The 18,717-nt window shown below is 51.7% G+C and overlaps 1 long non-coding RNA gene across 1 annotated transcript; it reads left to right on the forward strand.

The window, feature by feature from the left end:
* Positions 1 to 2,414: 2,414 nt before the first annotated feature.
* LOC118929576 (uncharacterized) lies at positions 2,415 to 18,064 on the forward strand. Its single transcript, XR_008993222.1, has 8 exons — positions 2,415 to 2,805; positions 3,161 to 3,341; positions 5,790 to 9,621; positions 10,035 to 10,192; positions 10,319 to 11,372; positions 15,097 to 15,179; positions 15,772 to 15,848; positions 16,506 to 18,064. It is a non-coding gene; the product is annotated as an uncharacterized LOC118929576 (long non-coding RNA).
* The last annotated feature ends 653 nt before the right edge of the window (positions 18,065 to 18,717 follow it).

The raw sequence follows: 18,717 nt of genomic DNA on the forward strand, positions 1-18,717 counted from the left end.
CAAGAAGCCTGTTCTGAGTCTAGGGTTCTAAGGAACATAGTTTAAACAATTGATGTATACTTCCTAACTTTATAAGATGAGGAAAATGAGGGGCTATGACCTTCCCAGGGCCGTAGACCTAGAGGAAACATATTTTGGCTCAGTTAGAATGATTCTTTACTCTGTGGTAGAGAACCTGTTCTTCCCCCCTAGACAGTCATCTATCCTACGTCCCACAGCCCCCTAGACACAGGGCCCCCTAGTCACAGGGCCATCGTACATCCCACAGACCCCTTGTATCCAGGTGGACCACTGATTGTGGTGGATGGAATTGTGCTGATTCTGGACCTGCTTAGCCATATGATATTCTGTGTAATTCTCTGGTGTCTCCTACTGCTAGCCACATGGTAGGAAGTGAATGGCTGTGGGGCCCTAGGAGGTGCAGAAGCCACATACTGGGAGAAACGCAGATCTCTGGATCACTCTTTGGACAGGAGCCGCCTGGGGAGGATGCCCAGCTGGGCGCACTCACACTGGGTTCTGTGCGAGCGAGTGAGAATTTACTGTGCTAAGTCACCGCTCTTGTCTGTTGCGGTGGCTGGCATTGTCCTCGTGGACTAGCAGACCCTGGAAAGGAACAGTTGCAAGGCTGCGCCACTGATCACAGGGTGTGAGTTTACACCTGCCAAGCAGCAGAGGGAAGGCGACAGGGACACGTCATCCTACGGGTGAGAACTTATGGGTATCACGGCAGAGCTCAGAAAGCGGTGATGTGGATGGGTAAGTGTGGGGGCTTGGCCAGGACACAGCCCTGCTGTGATCAGTGAAGCTCTCCACACTGGTGACCGCATTTGTCAGGACTGTTCAGGTGCAGGTGACGGCCCCAGGTTAAGCCAGTCTGAGCCTGGAGGGACACTTACTCTAATAGAAGGAGCGACTCACGGAGGCCAAGGGCAGGAACAGAGCTGGCCTCCGAAGGGTCTGGAAGTTACAAGGGCCCTGGCCCTGTTCCTTGTTTCTGTAGCCCTCTCTGTGTCTTTGGTGCAGACCAGCCTTATCTGATATGCTCCCCCCTCTCGCCATCTTGCCTTCACTGTCTCAAGCCCAGCCAGCCGCAGAGAGCCAGCCCCCTGTCGTCCTGACTGCACACAGACCTACTAAACTCTCTGCATCTGAAGTCCAAAGGCCAGAGGGACTCCAGTTGACCCATGTGGTCAGGTGTCCTCCTTGGTTGAATCCACTGTGGCCAGAAAGTGGAACTGGACTGACTGTATGAACATGTCCAGGGGCCTTGTCTGCGCAGAGGGAGTGAGTCCCCGAGAAGGCGAGGTCCTTGTGCCCAGCTCCTGAAAACTCCCGGCAAATCGGGACAGCCTGTGAGAAACAGGAGGAAGAGGCTGGGCTGTGCGCACAGCTCCTCTCCACCCCCGTGGGGGGTGAGGGAGGGGACAGGTGGGAAGGTCAGTGTGCCAGCTGGGGGGCTTCCCATCCAGAGGGAGCCACCGGGAGGGGCGTCGGTGTGTTCCTCCTCCGCGGTGATGGACAGGGAGTGCCAGCCATGGTGTCTGACACAGGGTGAATCCTCGGGACAGGTCGGGGCTCTCCCTGTCCCTGTCCCTCCCCAGCCTCCTCTCCTGCCCTTCTCACCCCTTCCCTGATGCCAGTGGTGCCCGACAGAGCCCTGCTGGGGCCTGGGGTAAAAGGGAGAACAGTGACACTGGTCCGCTTGTATTTTGTTCTTCCTGGGTTTCTTGCACTGATTCTGACTTTTAAAGTATTGTGTTCACATATTTTTTATCTCGATTACTGAATGTTTGGTACTTTTAAATTGTGCCTGAGGCTGGGGCCATGCTCTCTTCGCCCTGCTTGTCAGACGCAGTTCTAAAGCCTGAGAAGCACCTCCTTTCTCAGCCAGCCCCTCCTGACTGTGGGTTAAGGTTTAATTTAATGTAGTTTTGAAAAATGACTTTTCCTGCTTATGCTTGTTTGTGCACAGAATATCATTGAAGAGTTATCAAAGAAGCTAGTAACAGAGGTTGCTTCTGGGGAGGGGAAATGGGATGAGAGAGAGGAAAGAAGGGAGATTTGCCTTAGGAAATGTACTTTACAATTTTTAAGGAAAACTTCATTAAGAGAAATACTGTTTTCCTCATGATAAAGGCAGTTTTGTTCATTGCAGATAAATTAGAAAATACAGACAAAGCAGGAGACAAACTGTAAAATTCATAATCTCACCACCCAGCAATAATTCTGTTAATATCTTAGTGTTTCTGTTTTTCTATTCACTTAATGTTGAGATTACCAAAATGGTGTATTTTGTGAATAACATTTTGTGATCTGTTTTTTCCATGTAACATACATAGTGAATCAATTTCTAAGTTAATAGATATATCCCTTCAATGTAATTTTTAGTGATTGCCTAACATCCCATCTTTTGGATGTGAGCAATTTATTTGACCAATCCCTTGCTGCTGGCTTGTAAGTCTACCTCCAGTTTTCATGTTTATAAACGGTGCTGGGATGGACAGTCGTGCTATGAAGCCTTTTGGCACACGCCTCATTACTTCCTTATGATTGTTAAACGATTAAAGTTCAACTGAGTAAAGATCCAATTGGCTTTATTCAGCAATTCACAGATTCCAGGCAGCGTCCCATCCTGCGTACAGAAGGAGCTCCACTGCGCTGTGGAAGGGAAAGGTGTTTAAAGGTGGAAAGGGGGTGGACAAAGGAAGTTATCAGCAAAGAACGCACTGTTCCAGGCAAGGCTCTGTCCTAAGGAGAACGCTCGGCCTCTGTTGGGCAGATCACCTCGATGGCTCTGGGCAGGTGAGCCCAGGCTGGCTGGCTAGAGGCTCATTCCAGGGAGCGGCGGAGCTGCAGGTAGGTCAGGTCCTGAGACTCCGGTTGCTGATGTGGGGCGCTCGGCACAGGCAAACCGCTTTGGCCTCTTTCTTAGCCGTCTCGCCCTTCTGTCAGACGCTCCACTCGCCTGAGAGGTGTGTTAAGTGTCTAAGGCACTAGCACCACTCCCGGCGGCCGCTCTGAGGGTCTCGTGTTTTTTGTCACCCTTCAGTGCATAGTGTCCAGTCACAATGTTTTTGAGTCTCATCTCTGATAGCCACAGGCCGCAAATGCAGGTGCACAGTGTTTAGGCTGGTCATTCTCTTGGTTCCTTTTCTAGCATCCCAGTCTTGGGGAGATCACCTGCTTGGCCACTTATGGCTGTGAACAGACTTAAAAAGAAATCGTATAAAGCTTTTGAGAGAAGTCCATGCACCAGGGAGATTACTGTGATCATAAGCGGGACAGTCCCCAGTGTTTGGAGTGCACTTTGAAGTCATGGTCCCAGGACTCAAAATCAGGTAAGTCAGAGACCCTGTTGAGGGTTCTTTTTAAGCCTGGTGGTTTGTTCAGTGACCTTGGGAACTAACTATAAACTTCCCCAGAAGTGTTAATTCAGTGGCAGCAGGTGGCAGTGGTCACAGGACAGATAGCTCCTTGCTCAGCTGCAGGTAATCAAGGGCTGTCCTATTAGCAAGAACGACTTTGGCTGGAGAGCTGGAGGCATTTCCCTGGGCAGCGCTGCCGTAGCAGGGGCTCTAAAACCCTCCCTGGAGAGATGGGGGCTCCTGACCAGGGGCGGTAGGGCCCTGCCAGAGGAAGCCCTTCCTGAGTCATGAATGCCTCCTGGTGATCCCCATCTGAATCCATTTGGGGCCTGTTGTCCCAATTTTAACAGGATGAATTCCTAGGACAGGACTTGCTGGTTCCAAGGAAATGTACTCACTTTGAGTTTTTTGGTACATATGTCAAGCCACCCTCTAAAATCCCGTACTGGTTCACACTCCTGCAGTGGTACTTTGATGCTAGTTTAAAACCTGAACCCTCGGGGGCCCGGGCAGAGCATGAAGTAAACGTGACCCGACCCATATAACCTGAGCGTGCCTGGAATGTTCCTGTGGTAGCCACACTGTCAGCGTCCCGCCCGTGCTGGGCCCTGGGAGTGGTGAGGAGGAGGGGCTGGGACAAGGTTTGAGGCACGAAGCCAGAGCCCAGAAGGAGAGTGGCAGAGGGGCAGAGGACCCCTTTCTCTGCCTGGGTCATGGAGACACTGAGCACTGAGCGACCAGGCAGAGGGCCGAGGGCCCCACCCCATCTATGCCAGCTCTCACCGCTTTCTATGCTTTTTCTAAATTTATACCTGTTTCTTCAAGTTTTAGAGTCTATTCCCTTGGCTCCCCCAAGGAGTATTTTAGACAATGAAAACCATCAAGTGCCAACATCCTCCCTTCACGGGGTTGAGGAGGGCACTGCCTGTGCGTTCCCCTCCTCCTGGGCTTGTCCATCCCCATCGCCACAGTGTGTCGGGAGAACCTCAGGGCGCCTCCTGCTGGCTGAGCTCTGCAGACCCCCATTCAGCTGGTTCCTGCCCCCTTTCATGCTGCCACAGACCTGTCTGCCTCCTGCGGCTCTTGTTGGCCAGGGGAAGGTGTCTTGAGCCTCTGGTGAGGGCTGGGATTGACTCTCCTTGGGCGTTAAAGGAGCAGGTGAAGCCTCACGTCGTGCTCTCTGGGCCTGGGATCTTGGCTTTTTGTTTTTTTCCTTTGGGAAAAGACAGAAGTGCCCATGGTTCACATAGTAGCTCCCTAAGTGTCATGAGCTCAAGTCAGGTTTCCCTGTGGCTCAGCAGAAGAATGTTCTGGTTCCATCGAAACCCCTAGAAGTCAAACAGTGGTGTCAGAAGAGGTGCGTGGAGGTCTGGGCTCTGACCACCGAGCAGCGTTAGACCTGCCGGTCAGGACGGGTGCGCGAGTCAGCACCCCTCTGGTCTGTGAGGTCCACTGAGAGCTTAGATCTGGGAGCCCTTCATTTACCCAGGGCTCAGAGTAAACTGGGGGTCCGGAAGCTGGTGCCTTTCTAGCTTTTCCTTTTGTTTGTGCAGTAAACAGACTTAATTGCCCCAGTTACAGAGTGTTGACGCTGACAAGCCCTTTGAGAGCCAAGGAGAGTCAAACAGGATACAAATGATGAAGGCCAGTCCACTGAAGCCGTCCTCCAGCACCCTCCATGCTTACCCGTCTAGTCCCCTCCCTGCTTCCGCGGCACAGACACTGTAAGGGACTTTAAACCACTAGTTAATAATAAGAAAAAGAAGCTGGGTCATACAACCAACAAACGTGTGCCAGGTGTGAAGCTCCAAGCGATTGTCTGCTGTTCTCTGTGTTGTTCTTGGATCCGTATGGAAGTGTGAGTAGGGCTGCCTGTGGGTTTCCAGACCCCTCCTCAGACCCCCTTCTTGGAGGACCCACAGAGGAGGCTTTCTCCCTTCATTACAGGTCTCTGGAGGGCCTTCTTGGTTCCCCTGTCTCCCAGGCCAGGAGTCCCCCTTCCCCCGCAGCCCTCGGGACCGTTTGGGCAGAGCACCAGGTGCACGCTGTTCTTAAGCTAAAATGAGCAGTGAGGGCCATTGTCTTTTCCCAATATTTGGAAAACATTAAATTAATGGTTAGAATTTTCTCTGCCTTAAATTTCATTTTCTTAAGCCTTTGGCACCAGCTACCCCACTTATCTCAACTAGAATCTACTATTAGATGGTGTCTGATAGTGCAGAAAATTTTATGTTGAGCTATGTGAAGTTTGGTCTGTCCCTATTTCATGATGTCATACAGCTGTAAAGGACAGGCTTGGTCAGCATGGGAACAGATCACCCATGTGCTTCTTAACTCAAGGTGGGCATTTATATCTTAGAAAGATGGTGGGTCCGTCTCAAGGCTCGTATTTGTAAATATCTTCCATTTGTCTCTAAACAGAGCAACAGGAAGCTCCAGGAGAGGCATCAACACTCGACACCCTGGCTGTCTGCTCCTAGACCTTCTCAGATCCGGGACCCTGTGACTCCATGGAGATGAGTAACCCCTGACCCCCTTCACGTCCAGTTCTGTCAGCACCTGCCCAGCTTTCCTTCCTTATCCGCCCTCGACTCTCTGGCCTGTGGTTACACCTCCTTCACAGATCCACTCCTTTCTCCTCTCTCCTCCCACTGAACTGTCTCACAGAAACTTTGTTGGCCTTCCAAACACTGCTTTCCTTCCCGGCACCGGCTCCCGGGCAGCTGACCGTTAATGCGGAAGGTCACAAAAACAAAGCAGTTTTCACTAGATTCGTGGGGATGCCTTTCAGAGGGCGCCCACCGCTGCCCAGCAGCCCTGGGCTGTCCTAGCAGACTTGGTCTCATTTCCCAGACGACCATTCTGCGCCTTCTCTTCTCTCTTCAAACTTCCCACCCCTTACTCCACACCCATTCTCAGTTGATGGCCTCAGTGTCTTGAGGACACGGACACGACAGGGTGCCAACTCCCCACCAGCCCTGCAGACCACCCGTGTCCTTCCGCCGCCCCAGAGGAGAAAGTGTCTCTTCCTTACTTGAGGCAGCTGTGCCTCGGGGCTGTGGTTCCGGCCTCCCTCGCCTCCTCAGCGGCTGACGGCTGTCCGTCTCTAGGGCACTCACTCTCCTGGATCATTCACATCCCTCAGGCACGCCCCTGCACCTCCACCTTGCAAAACAATAATAACATCCCTATGGTCCTACTTGTCCGTCTACATTTTTTGTTTCTTGTCTGCTTTGCTGGGGAAGGAGCTGCTTTTTTAAGTCTCCCGCTCCTGTTACCGCCCAGCCCGTCCCCATCTGGCTCCTGCTGAGACCGCTCCCGGTCACTGCTGGCTGTCAGGTGGCCGGCCCAGTCCTCATCTTGGCCTCGCCACGGAATCTGACAGCTCCTCGCACCCCCTGGGGCGGTGGCTCTCCGTGGGGCTGCGACTCCCTGCCCACCCCCGCCCACCCCTTGCTCCCTTCGCCGTGCTCTCCTCTTCTGCGGGGCTCCCTCGAGGCTGGATCGTGACCCCCCTTTGCCACTTACATTCTCTTTCTAGGTGGTCTCATTCCCACGACTCTAAAATGTCATATATCTTCTGACGATGATCAGATGTATGTCTCCAGCCCATCCCTGACTTCCGAACCCCAGACTTTTATACCCAAACACCAACTGCGCATCTTCTCCTGTGCGTCCTGCTCACGTCTGGTAGTCAGTGTGTCCGAGAGAGCTCTTCTCGTCCAGCTCTGCTCTGGCGCTTGCTCTCGGCTAGGCCGCTTCGTCTCGATAAATATCACTGCCACCCATCCAATCACCTAAAGTGGAATTCTAGAAATCGTTCTTGATTTTCTCCTTTCTGTACCCCCTTCTGCCCAATCCAGTGGTAAATTCTCAGTCACACCTCTGAAATATACTCCGTGTCATTCACCCGCCTGCCACAGTCCAGTCTGCCATCATTTCCCAGCGGAATTACTGAATTACTCTGCTATCTAGGCTCCCTGTTTCAACTTTACTCTCTTTATTCCTCAAGCAGCAGCAAGAATGACCTTATAAAATGTTAGCTCAGGCCGCTACCTGTGTGACACCCGGGCGTGCACTGTGCCGAGACCACATCCACACTTCTTGCCTTCCTGACGCCCTGGCAGGTCTGCTCCAACTCTTCCCTTCACTGGGCACCGCTCTCCCATCCCGTTCATTCTGGCAAATCCGGCTTCATTTCAATGCTCCACAGGGTCTCCCTCGTCCGGGGGGCCGGCTGCCCCAGACAATAAGCTGGGAACGGTCTCCCACGGTCCACAAAGCTGGCTGTCTCTCATCTTTCCGATGAGACCTCCTCACAGATGTCTTCCTTAACCACAGTAGCTAATGGACATGCCACTTATTATCTCCCTCAGTCCTCTTCTCTCTGCTCATGTGCACTTAGCATAATGCCCGAGGGTTTTGGGTTGTTTATTTTCTATAATCTTTACTTGAATTTAAATTCTGAGAGCAAGTACCAGGCTTTCTGTGTTTCTCATCATGTCCCTATGCCTGGGACAGTGCTGACTTTCAGAAATAATTGTAGAATGATGGGTGAATAAGCAGTGGATGCTAAATAAAGATACACCCCATACCCTGCCCTACATTTCATGAATCTTGGCTCACCTTGCACCTGAGTCCTCATTTCTGGGGTACAGTGGATGACCTGGCACTGCTTAAACTGTTTCTCACAGGTCAGTGAGCCCCAAAGCAGGGAGTTGGAGTTCCTATTTTTGGGGTTTGTCTTGCTTCCTCCAACCCAATACCCAAGGGAGAGGAGGTCACATGGTTTAACAGACAAGGGCTGTGATGGGAGAAGCCATGGACTGAATTCCAGCCTGCCACTCACGAGCTAACCTTGGGCAGGACGCAGTCCCTCTGACTCGTTTCCTCCTGTGTAAACTGCAGAGCACTACCTGTGTCATCTGCTCCAAGGCGTGGTGCTCGCAAGTGGGTTCGTCAGTGAGACCTTTGTAAGACGTAGTGCGGAGCCAGCAGTCCCAGTGTCCTGGAGCTCCCCTGGTCAGGAAGCAGGCAGTGGCTCTCAGATCTCTCCGAGGAGTGACTTAAGGAATCCCTTCCCTCGGTGCCTGACCTCTGCTGGGCCGCGGCTGGGGCTTCGCTGAGGTCCTGGGACCTGTTCCCGCCCCATCGCCCAGGCCCTCCTCCTTCCTTTCCCTCCGTGGACGTGGACGTATGGCGGCTGTTTCTGCTCCATGAGGCACAGCTCCTGCCAGGCGGGACAGAGAGAATGTGGGGCTCGCCGCTGATGGGTCAGAACCGCGCTACCTAACCAGTGACGGTCCCCGTTTAGGTCCACGAGGCTGGCAGTCTGGGCAGGCGCCCGCCACCCTCAGCTGCTGCCGGGGACCTGGAGCTGCCTTGCCCTCCGCCCTGCGTGGATGCCCTGGGGCTTGGCTGCTGCCGACCCTGCGTGCCGCGGTGGGCGAGCCTCCGGCTCCTGCAGAGCACCTGCTCCTGGGCGAGCTGCGCACCATGCCTCTCACGCGGTTTCCCTGGCTTCCTCCGCTGGTCGTGCCTGTGGGTCCCTCATGGCTGTGGTCCCCCGGGCCTCCCCAGGGCTTAGAGCTCGGCCGGGGCCATGCCTTTCCGCCTTCTGTCTCCCCCACCCGGTCCTCTCTCTCTCCTAGTCTTCTGTCACCCGGAGGAAGTGCAGCTTTGGCGGGTCCCCTCGTTCGCGTCGTCTCCACACCCTGCCTCTCCTCTGTCCCGTGGGTGGTGCTTGGGGCAGGTGCTGAGGGTCAGGGGGACGTCCCTGCTGCCGACACTGTAACGCCGCCCGCCTCAGGCTTCTCCCCTGAGAGCTCTTCTTCCCCAGCACCCACGAGATACATTTCACCCCCCCACCCAGCACTCAAAGCTGAGAGCGCGGCTCTAAGCGTCCTCTCTCGGCATTGTCCGCCGCACCCGAAGTGCCTGCTCCGGCCTCCGCTCTGTTCCCTGCTCACTGGATACCCCTCCTTCCCCTGCCTCAGCCTCCCTGTCCTCCAGGGCCCCCTTCCTTCCAGAAGGCCTCCTCCCCTCCCCTGGCCCACGATGCCCTCTCCTCTCCCTTGAGGCCAGAGCCTTTCTCATCTGCACTGCGCAGAGTAGCATCTTCTTTCTTTTTTTTTCACTCGACTACTGAGGACCTGCCTTCCCTGCAGCCTGGTTCCTTGAAGAGAGACAACTGCATGTTGATGTGTGATTGACACATGCCTGTCATACAGAGGTGCTCACAGACATTTGTCAAGTAAATAAATGGATGAATGGGTGGTAAAAACTTCTTCTCTTCTTTAATGTGCTTTTTGAACAAGATTTCCTCATTTCAGTTCATTTTAAGCCTCTGGAAATAGTACCCTGGAATTTTCTCAAGTCTTTTGTTTTCTTTGGGACTTTTGTGCCTTGCTCTGCCTGGAAAGTCATTTATTCATTTATTAATTCAATAAATAAGTCTATTTGCTATGGTTTATAGCACAGCACACTTTTATTAGTGTATACCCAGTTCTACTTTCCCTTTATATTACCTTTTATTATTGTTAGTGTTTTAAAATTATTTTTGTTACTGAGGTGTAATTCACAAATAACATTATGTTAGTTCCAGGTATACAAGATAAAGATCTGAGCATTCCCTGTGTTTTGTTTTTCTTCCCTATTTGATTTTAGGTTCTGTGACGCGGGGATGATACCTGCATAGTGGTTAAGGGCGGATATTGGGACGCAAATGAGCTCGCGCTGCACTGTACCACCTCTCAGGTGTGTCGTGTTTGGTGGGTCACTCGGCTCCCCGGGCCTCTGCCCCTCACCTGTGGAGTGGAGATATGGTAGGTCTTACCTTAAGGTGGGAACAGGAGAAAGGAGGTGATGATGTGTGTAGTGTGTTTACAAAATTCCCAGCATGTAACAAGTGTTCACTAAATAATAATGATGGTTGTTAATTATTTGTACAGCGCACACCCCGGAGCCAAGGGTTCAGGAGGCGCTTATCCAACAACTGGCTCATCCAGAAATCCATGCGATGGTTCTTATGAGAGTGGAGAGGGGAAGGACAGGCGCGTGAGCAGACCTGTCAGGAGTTCCGCGTAGTTCACCGGGGCCAGTGCCCAGGTCTCCTGGAGGCCAGCCTGGGGTCTTCCCTTGCTCCGTCCTGTTAAGTAGCCCAACGAAGTCCTCCTGAGAGAAGAAGAGGAAGGGGCTCTCCTATGATCTCCGAGCAAAGTACACCAAAATAAAAGTGATGCTAAGTACTTTATCAGCCATTATTTCACTCTTGCTGCAGACATGAAAGGGTGAAAACTGTAGGACTCTGATTTTTTTCCTTTATGGCAGAAACAATCCGAGCGACCTGAAGACGGCGCAGGTCGCCCCAGAAGGTTCCCAGTTCCCTATCACTGAAGGCATTCAGGAGAGACCGAATGGCCACCAGCTAGGCAGGTTGGAGGAAATTTGCAGCCCAGGCAGGTGGCTGGCCACGGTGGCCTGAGAGGTCCCCTCCACCCCTTTAGCGGGGCTGGTCCCAGACACACGGCGAGGGCTGGCAGCTGACCCGAACTGCCACGGGCTTCACCCAGCACCACCCTCCCGCTGCCAGGCCCGCCCTTCCCACGTTCACACCAGCTGGTGAGCAGGGCCGTAGGGGTGCCACGAGATCTGCGGAGTTTCCAGAACCGAGAAAACTGTGGAGTGTGTCAGTTATCCCGACGTGTTCCGGCACCTGCTCCAGGCCTCTGCGGTCCTGGTCCCCAGTACCAGGAAGAGCCGGCTCCTGGAACCCACCAACCCCAGCGGTATCGTGCCTGCACACAGCGAGCCGCTAAGGTTCCAGGCCATGCTTCTCCTTTGTCTTAAAAATGACGGCAGGGTGAGGTCCCTGGACAGCACACAGCGTCCCTTCTCCACCACAACGTGCAGTCTGTCTCTGGATGGCCTCCGAGCTCCCAGGCCCCTGTGCCCTGCCAGTGGCAGCCCCAGCCCCTCTGGGCCCAGCTGCAGTCACGCCCTCAGGTTGGTGTACCAAGGGAAGTGGGGGGCAGAGCTGATGAGGGCAGGAGCCGGGTGAGCAGCTACTCAGAGAGAGCGAGTCGGAGCCTGGCAAATGGGGAGACTTCGTGTGCGATCAGCGACAGAGGAGACACAGGTGCTTGACCTGGTTTGGAATCACTGCAAATCCATCAGGCTCTGTGCAAATTGAGGCCATGATTCAGATCGTCCATATCCCCAGCATCCCCGTTTCCATTAAGCCCTGCTGCCCATGTCCCCTGGGACTGGCGCTGTCTAGCAGCTAACTGAAGGGGTCAAGCTAGCACTAAATCAACAAGCCACCCCAGAGGGGTCAACCCCCACCCCAGCCTTCCAAGCCAGAGGCCGTTGGACTTCGGAAGGGTTCCCGGCTCCTCCTCAGCCTCAGGTGGACCTTTGGTGGGAGGATGCTCATTGACGGGGTGGTGGAGGAGGCACGGGGCCAGGAGCACAGGAAGGGGGATTCAGCAGTGGGGTCCGAACCCCAGCTCTGCATTCAGTAGCTCTGTTGCCTCAGCAGTTTCTGTGAACTGCCACAACCTTGGGGTTCTTATCTGTACAAAGACAGCAGCACACCCAGCACCGTGTCTGGTGTCAAGCTAACGCTGCTGATGTTGGTTTTAAACCACCAAGTTTGCCATGATCTGTTAGCAGCCATGGAGAATTAATGAACCGGTATACCGTGCCATGTCCTTAGTTCACCACCTTATATTCTCTCTGCTGCCCTAAAAGTCCAAGGTAGCCTTCCCCAGACTTCCCCATGCCCTGGAGGTACCTTCATCTCTGCTGGTCAAAACTCCTGGCTGACAAGTGCCACAGGCCTTCTAGGAGAACAGCGCTGCATGAGGCGTTGTGGAAGATGCCATGAAATGGCCCGTAGGGCATTTTATTGGTTAGTTATGGCACAATCCTAAAACCCAATGGCTCAAGACAATGCCCATTTTATTATCTCATGCAGTTTCTGGGGGTCAAGAGTCCAGTTGTTGCTTAGCAAGTAAGTGGTTGTGGCTCAGGGGCTCTCATGACGCTGTCGTCAGGATGTCAGCCTGCCTGCAGGGAAGTGAAGGCTTAGCTGAGGCTGGGGGCTTCACTTTGAAGATGAAATTCAGGGTTAGCATCAGAAAATCCGGTTCTGAAATCTCTTTAGTAATTCACTAAACTCCAGTAAATTTAGTATGTTACTAAATCACTGAATTCTCCAGTAAATTGGTCATGAAGCTGTTGGCAGACCTGGGCTTCTTGCTGGCTGTGGATGCAGGGCTTCAGTGTCCGTCCATGCTCTGGAAGGCTGCTGGAGTGTCCGCTTGGCGCCGGCTGGCCGTCCCAGTTTGACCATTGCTGGAACAGCTCACAAAACTCATGGAAACATTTATTTATATTTAACCACTTACTGTGAAGGATATGAAATGACAGGGCACAGAGGAGCAGCCAGGCGAGGAGGTACACAGGGCCAAGTCCACAGGGGTCTTGTGCACAGGACCTCCCATCCCCAGGGCATTGGGGTGCCTCACCCTCCTGGCATGCAGCAAGTTCACCAACTTGGGAGGCCTTTGATCCCACAGTCGAGAGCTGTTATGGAGACTTCATACCGAGTTAGTGCCCAGCCTCCCCTCTCCCAGGGCACAAGGACGGCACAGAGTCCTAGGCTTCCGATCATGGCTTCGGCCCTCTGGTGACCACTCCATCCGGAAGCCAGCGGGGTCCCCGAGGACTCACCCACAGGGACAAAGATGCTCCTGACATCTAGGGGGTTGTGAGGGGTTTGGAGCTCCGTGTCGGGCACTCTTGTCATCCCATCACCCAGGGAGTTACAAGGATGCCAGCAGTTCTGGGCCAGGAACCAGAATCAAAGACCAAAGGTTAGAACAGGAGATGCTCCCAGGAACCAGAATCAAAGACCAAAGGTTAGAACAGGAGATGCTCCCAGCACCCCTATGACTCAGGAAGTTACCAGGATTTAGGAGCTTTTTGTCAAGAACCAAGGGCAGAGACCAGTTGCCTATTTCTTACTATGCCACAACCTCTCAAATAAGCTACCGGCCAGAGTGACTCAAAACCAGGTAGATGCCCGTGGGTGAGTGGCAGGTACCGTGGGAGGCACCTGTGTCCTGGGGGCACCACTGGGCACAGTGGCCAGGACCACAGTCTCCAAAGCCTGACCAGGTGGGTGCCATGCCCCAAGGGCACCACCTCGTTTGTGTGACCTTGGGCAAGTTTGTAAGCATTCTTTGTGTCTTGCATCCCTCATTCATAAAATAAGGTGATAGTCCCGATCTTGTAGGGCTGCTGTGGGTATTAAATGAAATACCCCATGAAAAGCACCCAGGCTCGTCTGGCACATAGTAAGTGCTTAACGTGATAATCATTACTGTTCTCTCAACCAGCGCACCGGTTCCCCCCACAGCTCTCCAGCTCAGAAATCTCGAGGTCGCTCTTAATGCCTCTCTGTCCCCTTACAGCCTCATGACCAAGTCTGGCTAAGCCTGACTCCCCAAATCTATCAGATTCATCTGGGGCTCTCCATACCCGGGGCTGCCCCCCAGCTCCCTCCGGGCTTACAGTGGCAGCCGCCTAACTGGCCTCTTGCCCAGCAGTGTCTGATCACCCATTTCCCGCCCCGCAGCCCCAGCGCTCTTCCTGAGCCACTGTCTCCTCGCGCCAGCTCCCCACCTGAGCCTGTTCTGAGACGCCCCATTTTCCTCTGGAGGGAAGACAAGCCCTGCTCCTGGCGTGAAGGCCCTACGAGGCCTGTGACCTGCCCCGGCTGGTCCCTCCACCCTGCCTCCGCCCGCCCGCCCTGTACACGCATCCCGCTCATGCCTTTGCTCACGGCAGTGGTGCCCGAAATGCCTTCTCCATCTTTCTTCATCCAGATACAATTTATTTATTTTCTGAACTCAGATGTCTCCTCCTCCAGGAAGACTTATTGGGTGCTCAGGCCCAGCCTAGTGGCCTCCTCTCTGTTCCTGTGGCACCTTGTTCACTGCCAAATCACCACGTGCCACTCTATAGAAATACTACTTGTTTTGCCATTTAAATGGCGAACTCTCAAGGTGAATCTGAGTCTGATTCGTCTTTGTACTTTGTACCTCCAGAGGCCATGCAGTACCTGCCATAAAATCTGGGTTCAGTGTCTTTTGCGGGCTGATATGCAGGGAGGCAGGAAAGCTTGGGAGAAGGTGGTGCACACACAGGGCTTGAAGAGGCGCCACTCATATGGGGCAGACCAAGCCCGCCGTCCCGGGCAGTGAGCTACCTGGGCAGCATTCTCTCCTCCTGCGGCCTTTCCACCCCCACTCAGGGTTCCACTGGGCCCAGAGCAGCTCCTGGCTCCCGGGGTCCTCCTGTCCTCCATCCCTGTGTTCTGTCAACTTGTAGTTAGGTCCAGGCAGCTCTCCCTGCCTGTGAGGGTCTGTGGGAGCTCAGGGGTCCACAGCGGACAGCCTGCCTGCGGGCTGAGGCTCGCGGGACAGCACTTGGATAGAAGCGTGAGAACCCGGGTCGGAACTCGCCCTGCCTCCTGGGCTTGGTGCTCTTCGAGCTGAGCTCAGTGTTTGGAAGCGTTAGACCCAGGCTGATGTGTCAGCCCCTGGCTTCAGTGGTTGGAAAGGCGCTGTGCCTGCAGGGTCTGGGAAAGCCCCCACTCAGCCGTCTCTGCAGTCCGGGGGTGCCCCAGTCGCGAGTTTCTGATTTCTGAACATTTCCACAGGACCGTAGGGAAGGCTGCCGTTGGTCCCCAGCAGGAAGAACGGGCCCTGTCGGGGGCGTGACCTCCACCTCAGCGTTCACACGGTGAGGGTCCTGACCTGGCTGGGGCTGCAGTTCAGGTCCCTGGTGTCTGGTCAGGGCTTCTTACTCAGTTTTTTCCCTAAGACTGTTATTTGGGGGCCCCTATGTGTTAGGTAAAGGGAAATAAACCAAGTTTGGTCCCTTCCCTCAGGGATTCATGGTTCAGGTGAGAAAAAAATGAAAAATAACAATGAGCAGTCAGTCTCCCAAGAGCTGATACAGATTCCTTGGGTGCCCAGAGTGGGGTGGGCTTGGCGGAGCCCTCAGGCAGGAGGGGTTCCCAGGGGGCCACACCCGCCCACTGAGCGGCAACTGCCTGCCCCCCTTCCTGGACTGACAGTCAGCAGCGCCCCGGGGTGGGACCTTCCCTGTTATTTCTTTTGCAACTCACAGCATTGATAGTCCACCAAAATTATTTCCTTTCTTTTAACTCCGTCCATCTCAGAGAAGATTCCAACCTGTGTTGGAGTTCAAGTTGCTTCTCAGTTTTAAACGCACCAGGTCCATCCTCAGTAAAAAGCGGGACAGTAGTGGAAGCAGCCAGGCCTGTAGTCCCTGGCATGGAAGCTGCATTTGCTCCTCTTGATTCCCAAAGGCCCAGAATGGCAGCAGAGATGGCGAAGAGGGGAGCTTGGCAGCTTTCGGCCCTCGGCGGCACGACGGAGCTGCTGTGTAAGTGGGGAGACGCGCACGCTGAAAGCTGATGCTGCGGCTGCACAGGCTGTCAGAGGAGCCGGAGAAGCCGGCCGGGGCCCTAATTCACAGGACCTGTAATTGTGGCATAAATAAGAGCCCAGGCACTGACAGCTATTGTTACTGAAATGTCATGTTTTGAATGCAGAAATGCAGCTAAAATGTAGAGAAGCTGGGTGATATTAATGTATGCAAATACGCTTTAATTAAAGCTCAGCAACCACTGGCTTCAAGTGAAGGACTTGAGCAAATATTATATGGACTCCTATGACAGGTGACAAGCGGTAAACGACACGGCAAACCCCGCCGGGAAGGACAGACTCCTAGACCAACCTGTGCGAATGACGCTGACTGAAGAAACCGGGGCCAGACGGGGCGGGGCATTCTCCAAGCTGACCCCTGGGCCGCCTGGAGTGTGAGGGAGCCTGGCTCCTGGGAGTCAAGGCCCTCAGAGGGCAGGTCCGAGAGGCTGGGAGTGCAACAGTGACCATGGCCGGCTGGAATGATCTTCTGACCAGCCGTTTCCCCAGCAGACCTTTAGCCACCGGAGGCGCTGTCATGTTGGCACCTCACTGACCCGTATCTCTGTTCTGCTCAGCGCAGAGTTGTTGAGATAAAGCTTCTTTGTATTTTTAGCCCCTGGAACAATATTCACCGAGGAAGTTTGACGACCACTGACGGACTTGGAGGTCCATCTCCTCTCTGGCTCCCTAGCAGCTCCGGCTTGTCAGATACACAGCCAGACGCTGTGTCCGCCTCTGCTCTGGCTGTGATCCCAGGAGTCTACCTTCTCGGCAAGGAGAGTGGATCAGAGAGGTGCCTTCCTACAGAGCATGTGTGCTCATTAGCAGATGTCTTAATCACATTAATCAGTAAGGGTGGATCTTGAGGGGCCTGGGTTCTTACTATGACATTCATTGTGAAATTAAAATATGCTTGTGAGAGGTAAAATCGATTTTAATTTTCAGGAAGCAGGAATATGTCGATGAGGGCAGGAGGAGTTAATTCAGATAAAGAAATTTTAAGAGTTGAAGGAAGACATGTAAATAAGGCTTCAATCTATAAAATTTACCAATTATTAATGCTAAAGACATTATAAATATGCAGTGATACTATAAGAAAAAATATGTAGTAATTTTTTGTCATTCAGAGTGGGATAAAAGAGGCCAAACTTTTGGGGAAGATACATCTTTAATTGTTTGCGGTGACACTGTTCTGTTAGTGCTTTTCTCCAAGACAAGAATTATAGGGCTAAATGAATAATAATCTGGAACCACTGTTGATAAATTTAGTAGCTGTTACTGGTCACTATTAATGGTTGTTAGCAGACAGTTGATATCATTTATTGGGTACACACTAACCACTAGGCATTTGACACCGCCTCGTTTTATCTGCGCAATAGCCTATGTGGTAGATAATATTCTCCTGTAACTAACTGATAAACTATGGATCATAAAGATAAGTAATTTTCCAAAGTCTTATAGTTAGTACATAGTAAAGATACATTAAAAAAACCCAAATGGACAGTCTCTGTCCTTCAGTTGGTGTGTTTTAGGTCCTTAAAGTTAATCATTGATATGATTGGATTGGGTTTTCCCTTTTATTCCTCATTTTCTGTTTGTCCCTTCTAGTTTTGGTTGCCTTATTACCTCTTCAGTTACTTCTTTTGGATTGTTTGATTTTTTTTAAGATTCCATTTAAATTTATCAGCTTTTTGACTATTCTCTTTGTATTATTTTTTTAGTAGTTGCTATAAGGATACAATATATATATCTAACTAGTCACAATGTAGTTAGAGTTACTATTTTACCATTTCAAGTAAAATGGAGAAACTAGAACCACATAGGTCTCTTTATCCTCCCCATTTATGTTAATCTTGATATGTTATCTCTACATACACTGAAAAGCCCTGCCAACAATATTATAATTTCTACTTTCACTTGGCACACATATTTTAAAGGCTTTAATAGGAGAAAACTAGTCTTTTATATTTATCTGGATATTTACCATATCTGTTGCCTTTTCTTCTTTCCTAAAGATCCCAAGTTTCCTTCTGTTAACATTTCCCTTTAGGACTTCCTTTCGCATTCCTTTTATAATTGGTCAGCTGGTCGTAAATCCTCTTAGTTTCCTTTCATCTGGGAATGTTTTTATTTTACTTCCATTTATGAAGAATAAATTTGCTGGCTACTGAACTGAATTGATAGCTTTTTTTTTCTCTTTCAGTGCTTTGAAGCAGGTTTTTCTGACCTCAGTGATTTCTGATAAAAAATCCACAGTATTTCAAATCATTGTTTTTCCATGTGTAATGTGTTTTTTAAAATGGCTGCTTTCAATATTTTTTCTTTATCTTTAGTTTTCAGTAGTTTGATTATCATGTGTCTGGGTGTGGTTTCCTTTGAATTCATCCTGTTTAGGATTTACTGAGCTTCCCACATCTGTAAATTTATGTCTTTCACCAAGTTTGGGGAGTTTTCAAAGACTCTCTCTCCATTTCTATGGGACACCAATGACCTTTCCGTATCGCCCCACAAGTCTCTGAGGCTCTGTTTGTTTGAATTTTCCTCTCTGTTTTGCAGATTGGAAAAATTCTATTGATTTACCTTCAAGTTCTATCAAGGCCATCCAGTGAACAGTTTTTTTTTTTTAATTCAGACATTTTATGTTTTAGATCTAAAATTCCCATTTGGTTCTTGTTATGATTTCTATTTCTCTGCTGAGAAATTTTTCTATTGTTTTCAAGTGTGTTTCCCTTCACTTCATGCAAGGTAGTCAGAATAGTTAATTTAAAGTCTTTTAAGTATCTGCCTGGTGGTTCCAGCATCTGGGCCAGCGCTGGGCCAGCTCC

The sequence above is a fragment of the Manis pentadactyla genome, chromosome 13 (assembly GCF_030020395.1).
Source record: "Manis pentadactyla isolate mManPen7 chromosome 13, mManPen7.hap1, whole genome shotgun sequence".
In the NCBI taxonomy this organism is placed as follows: Eukaryota; Metazoa; Chordata; class Mammalia; order Pholidota; family Manidae; genus Manis; species Manis pentadactyla.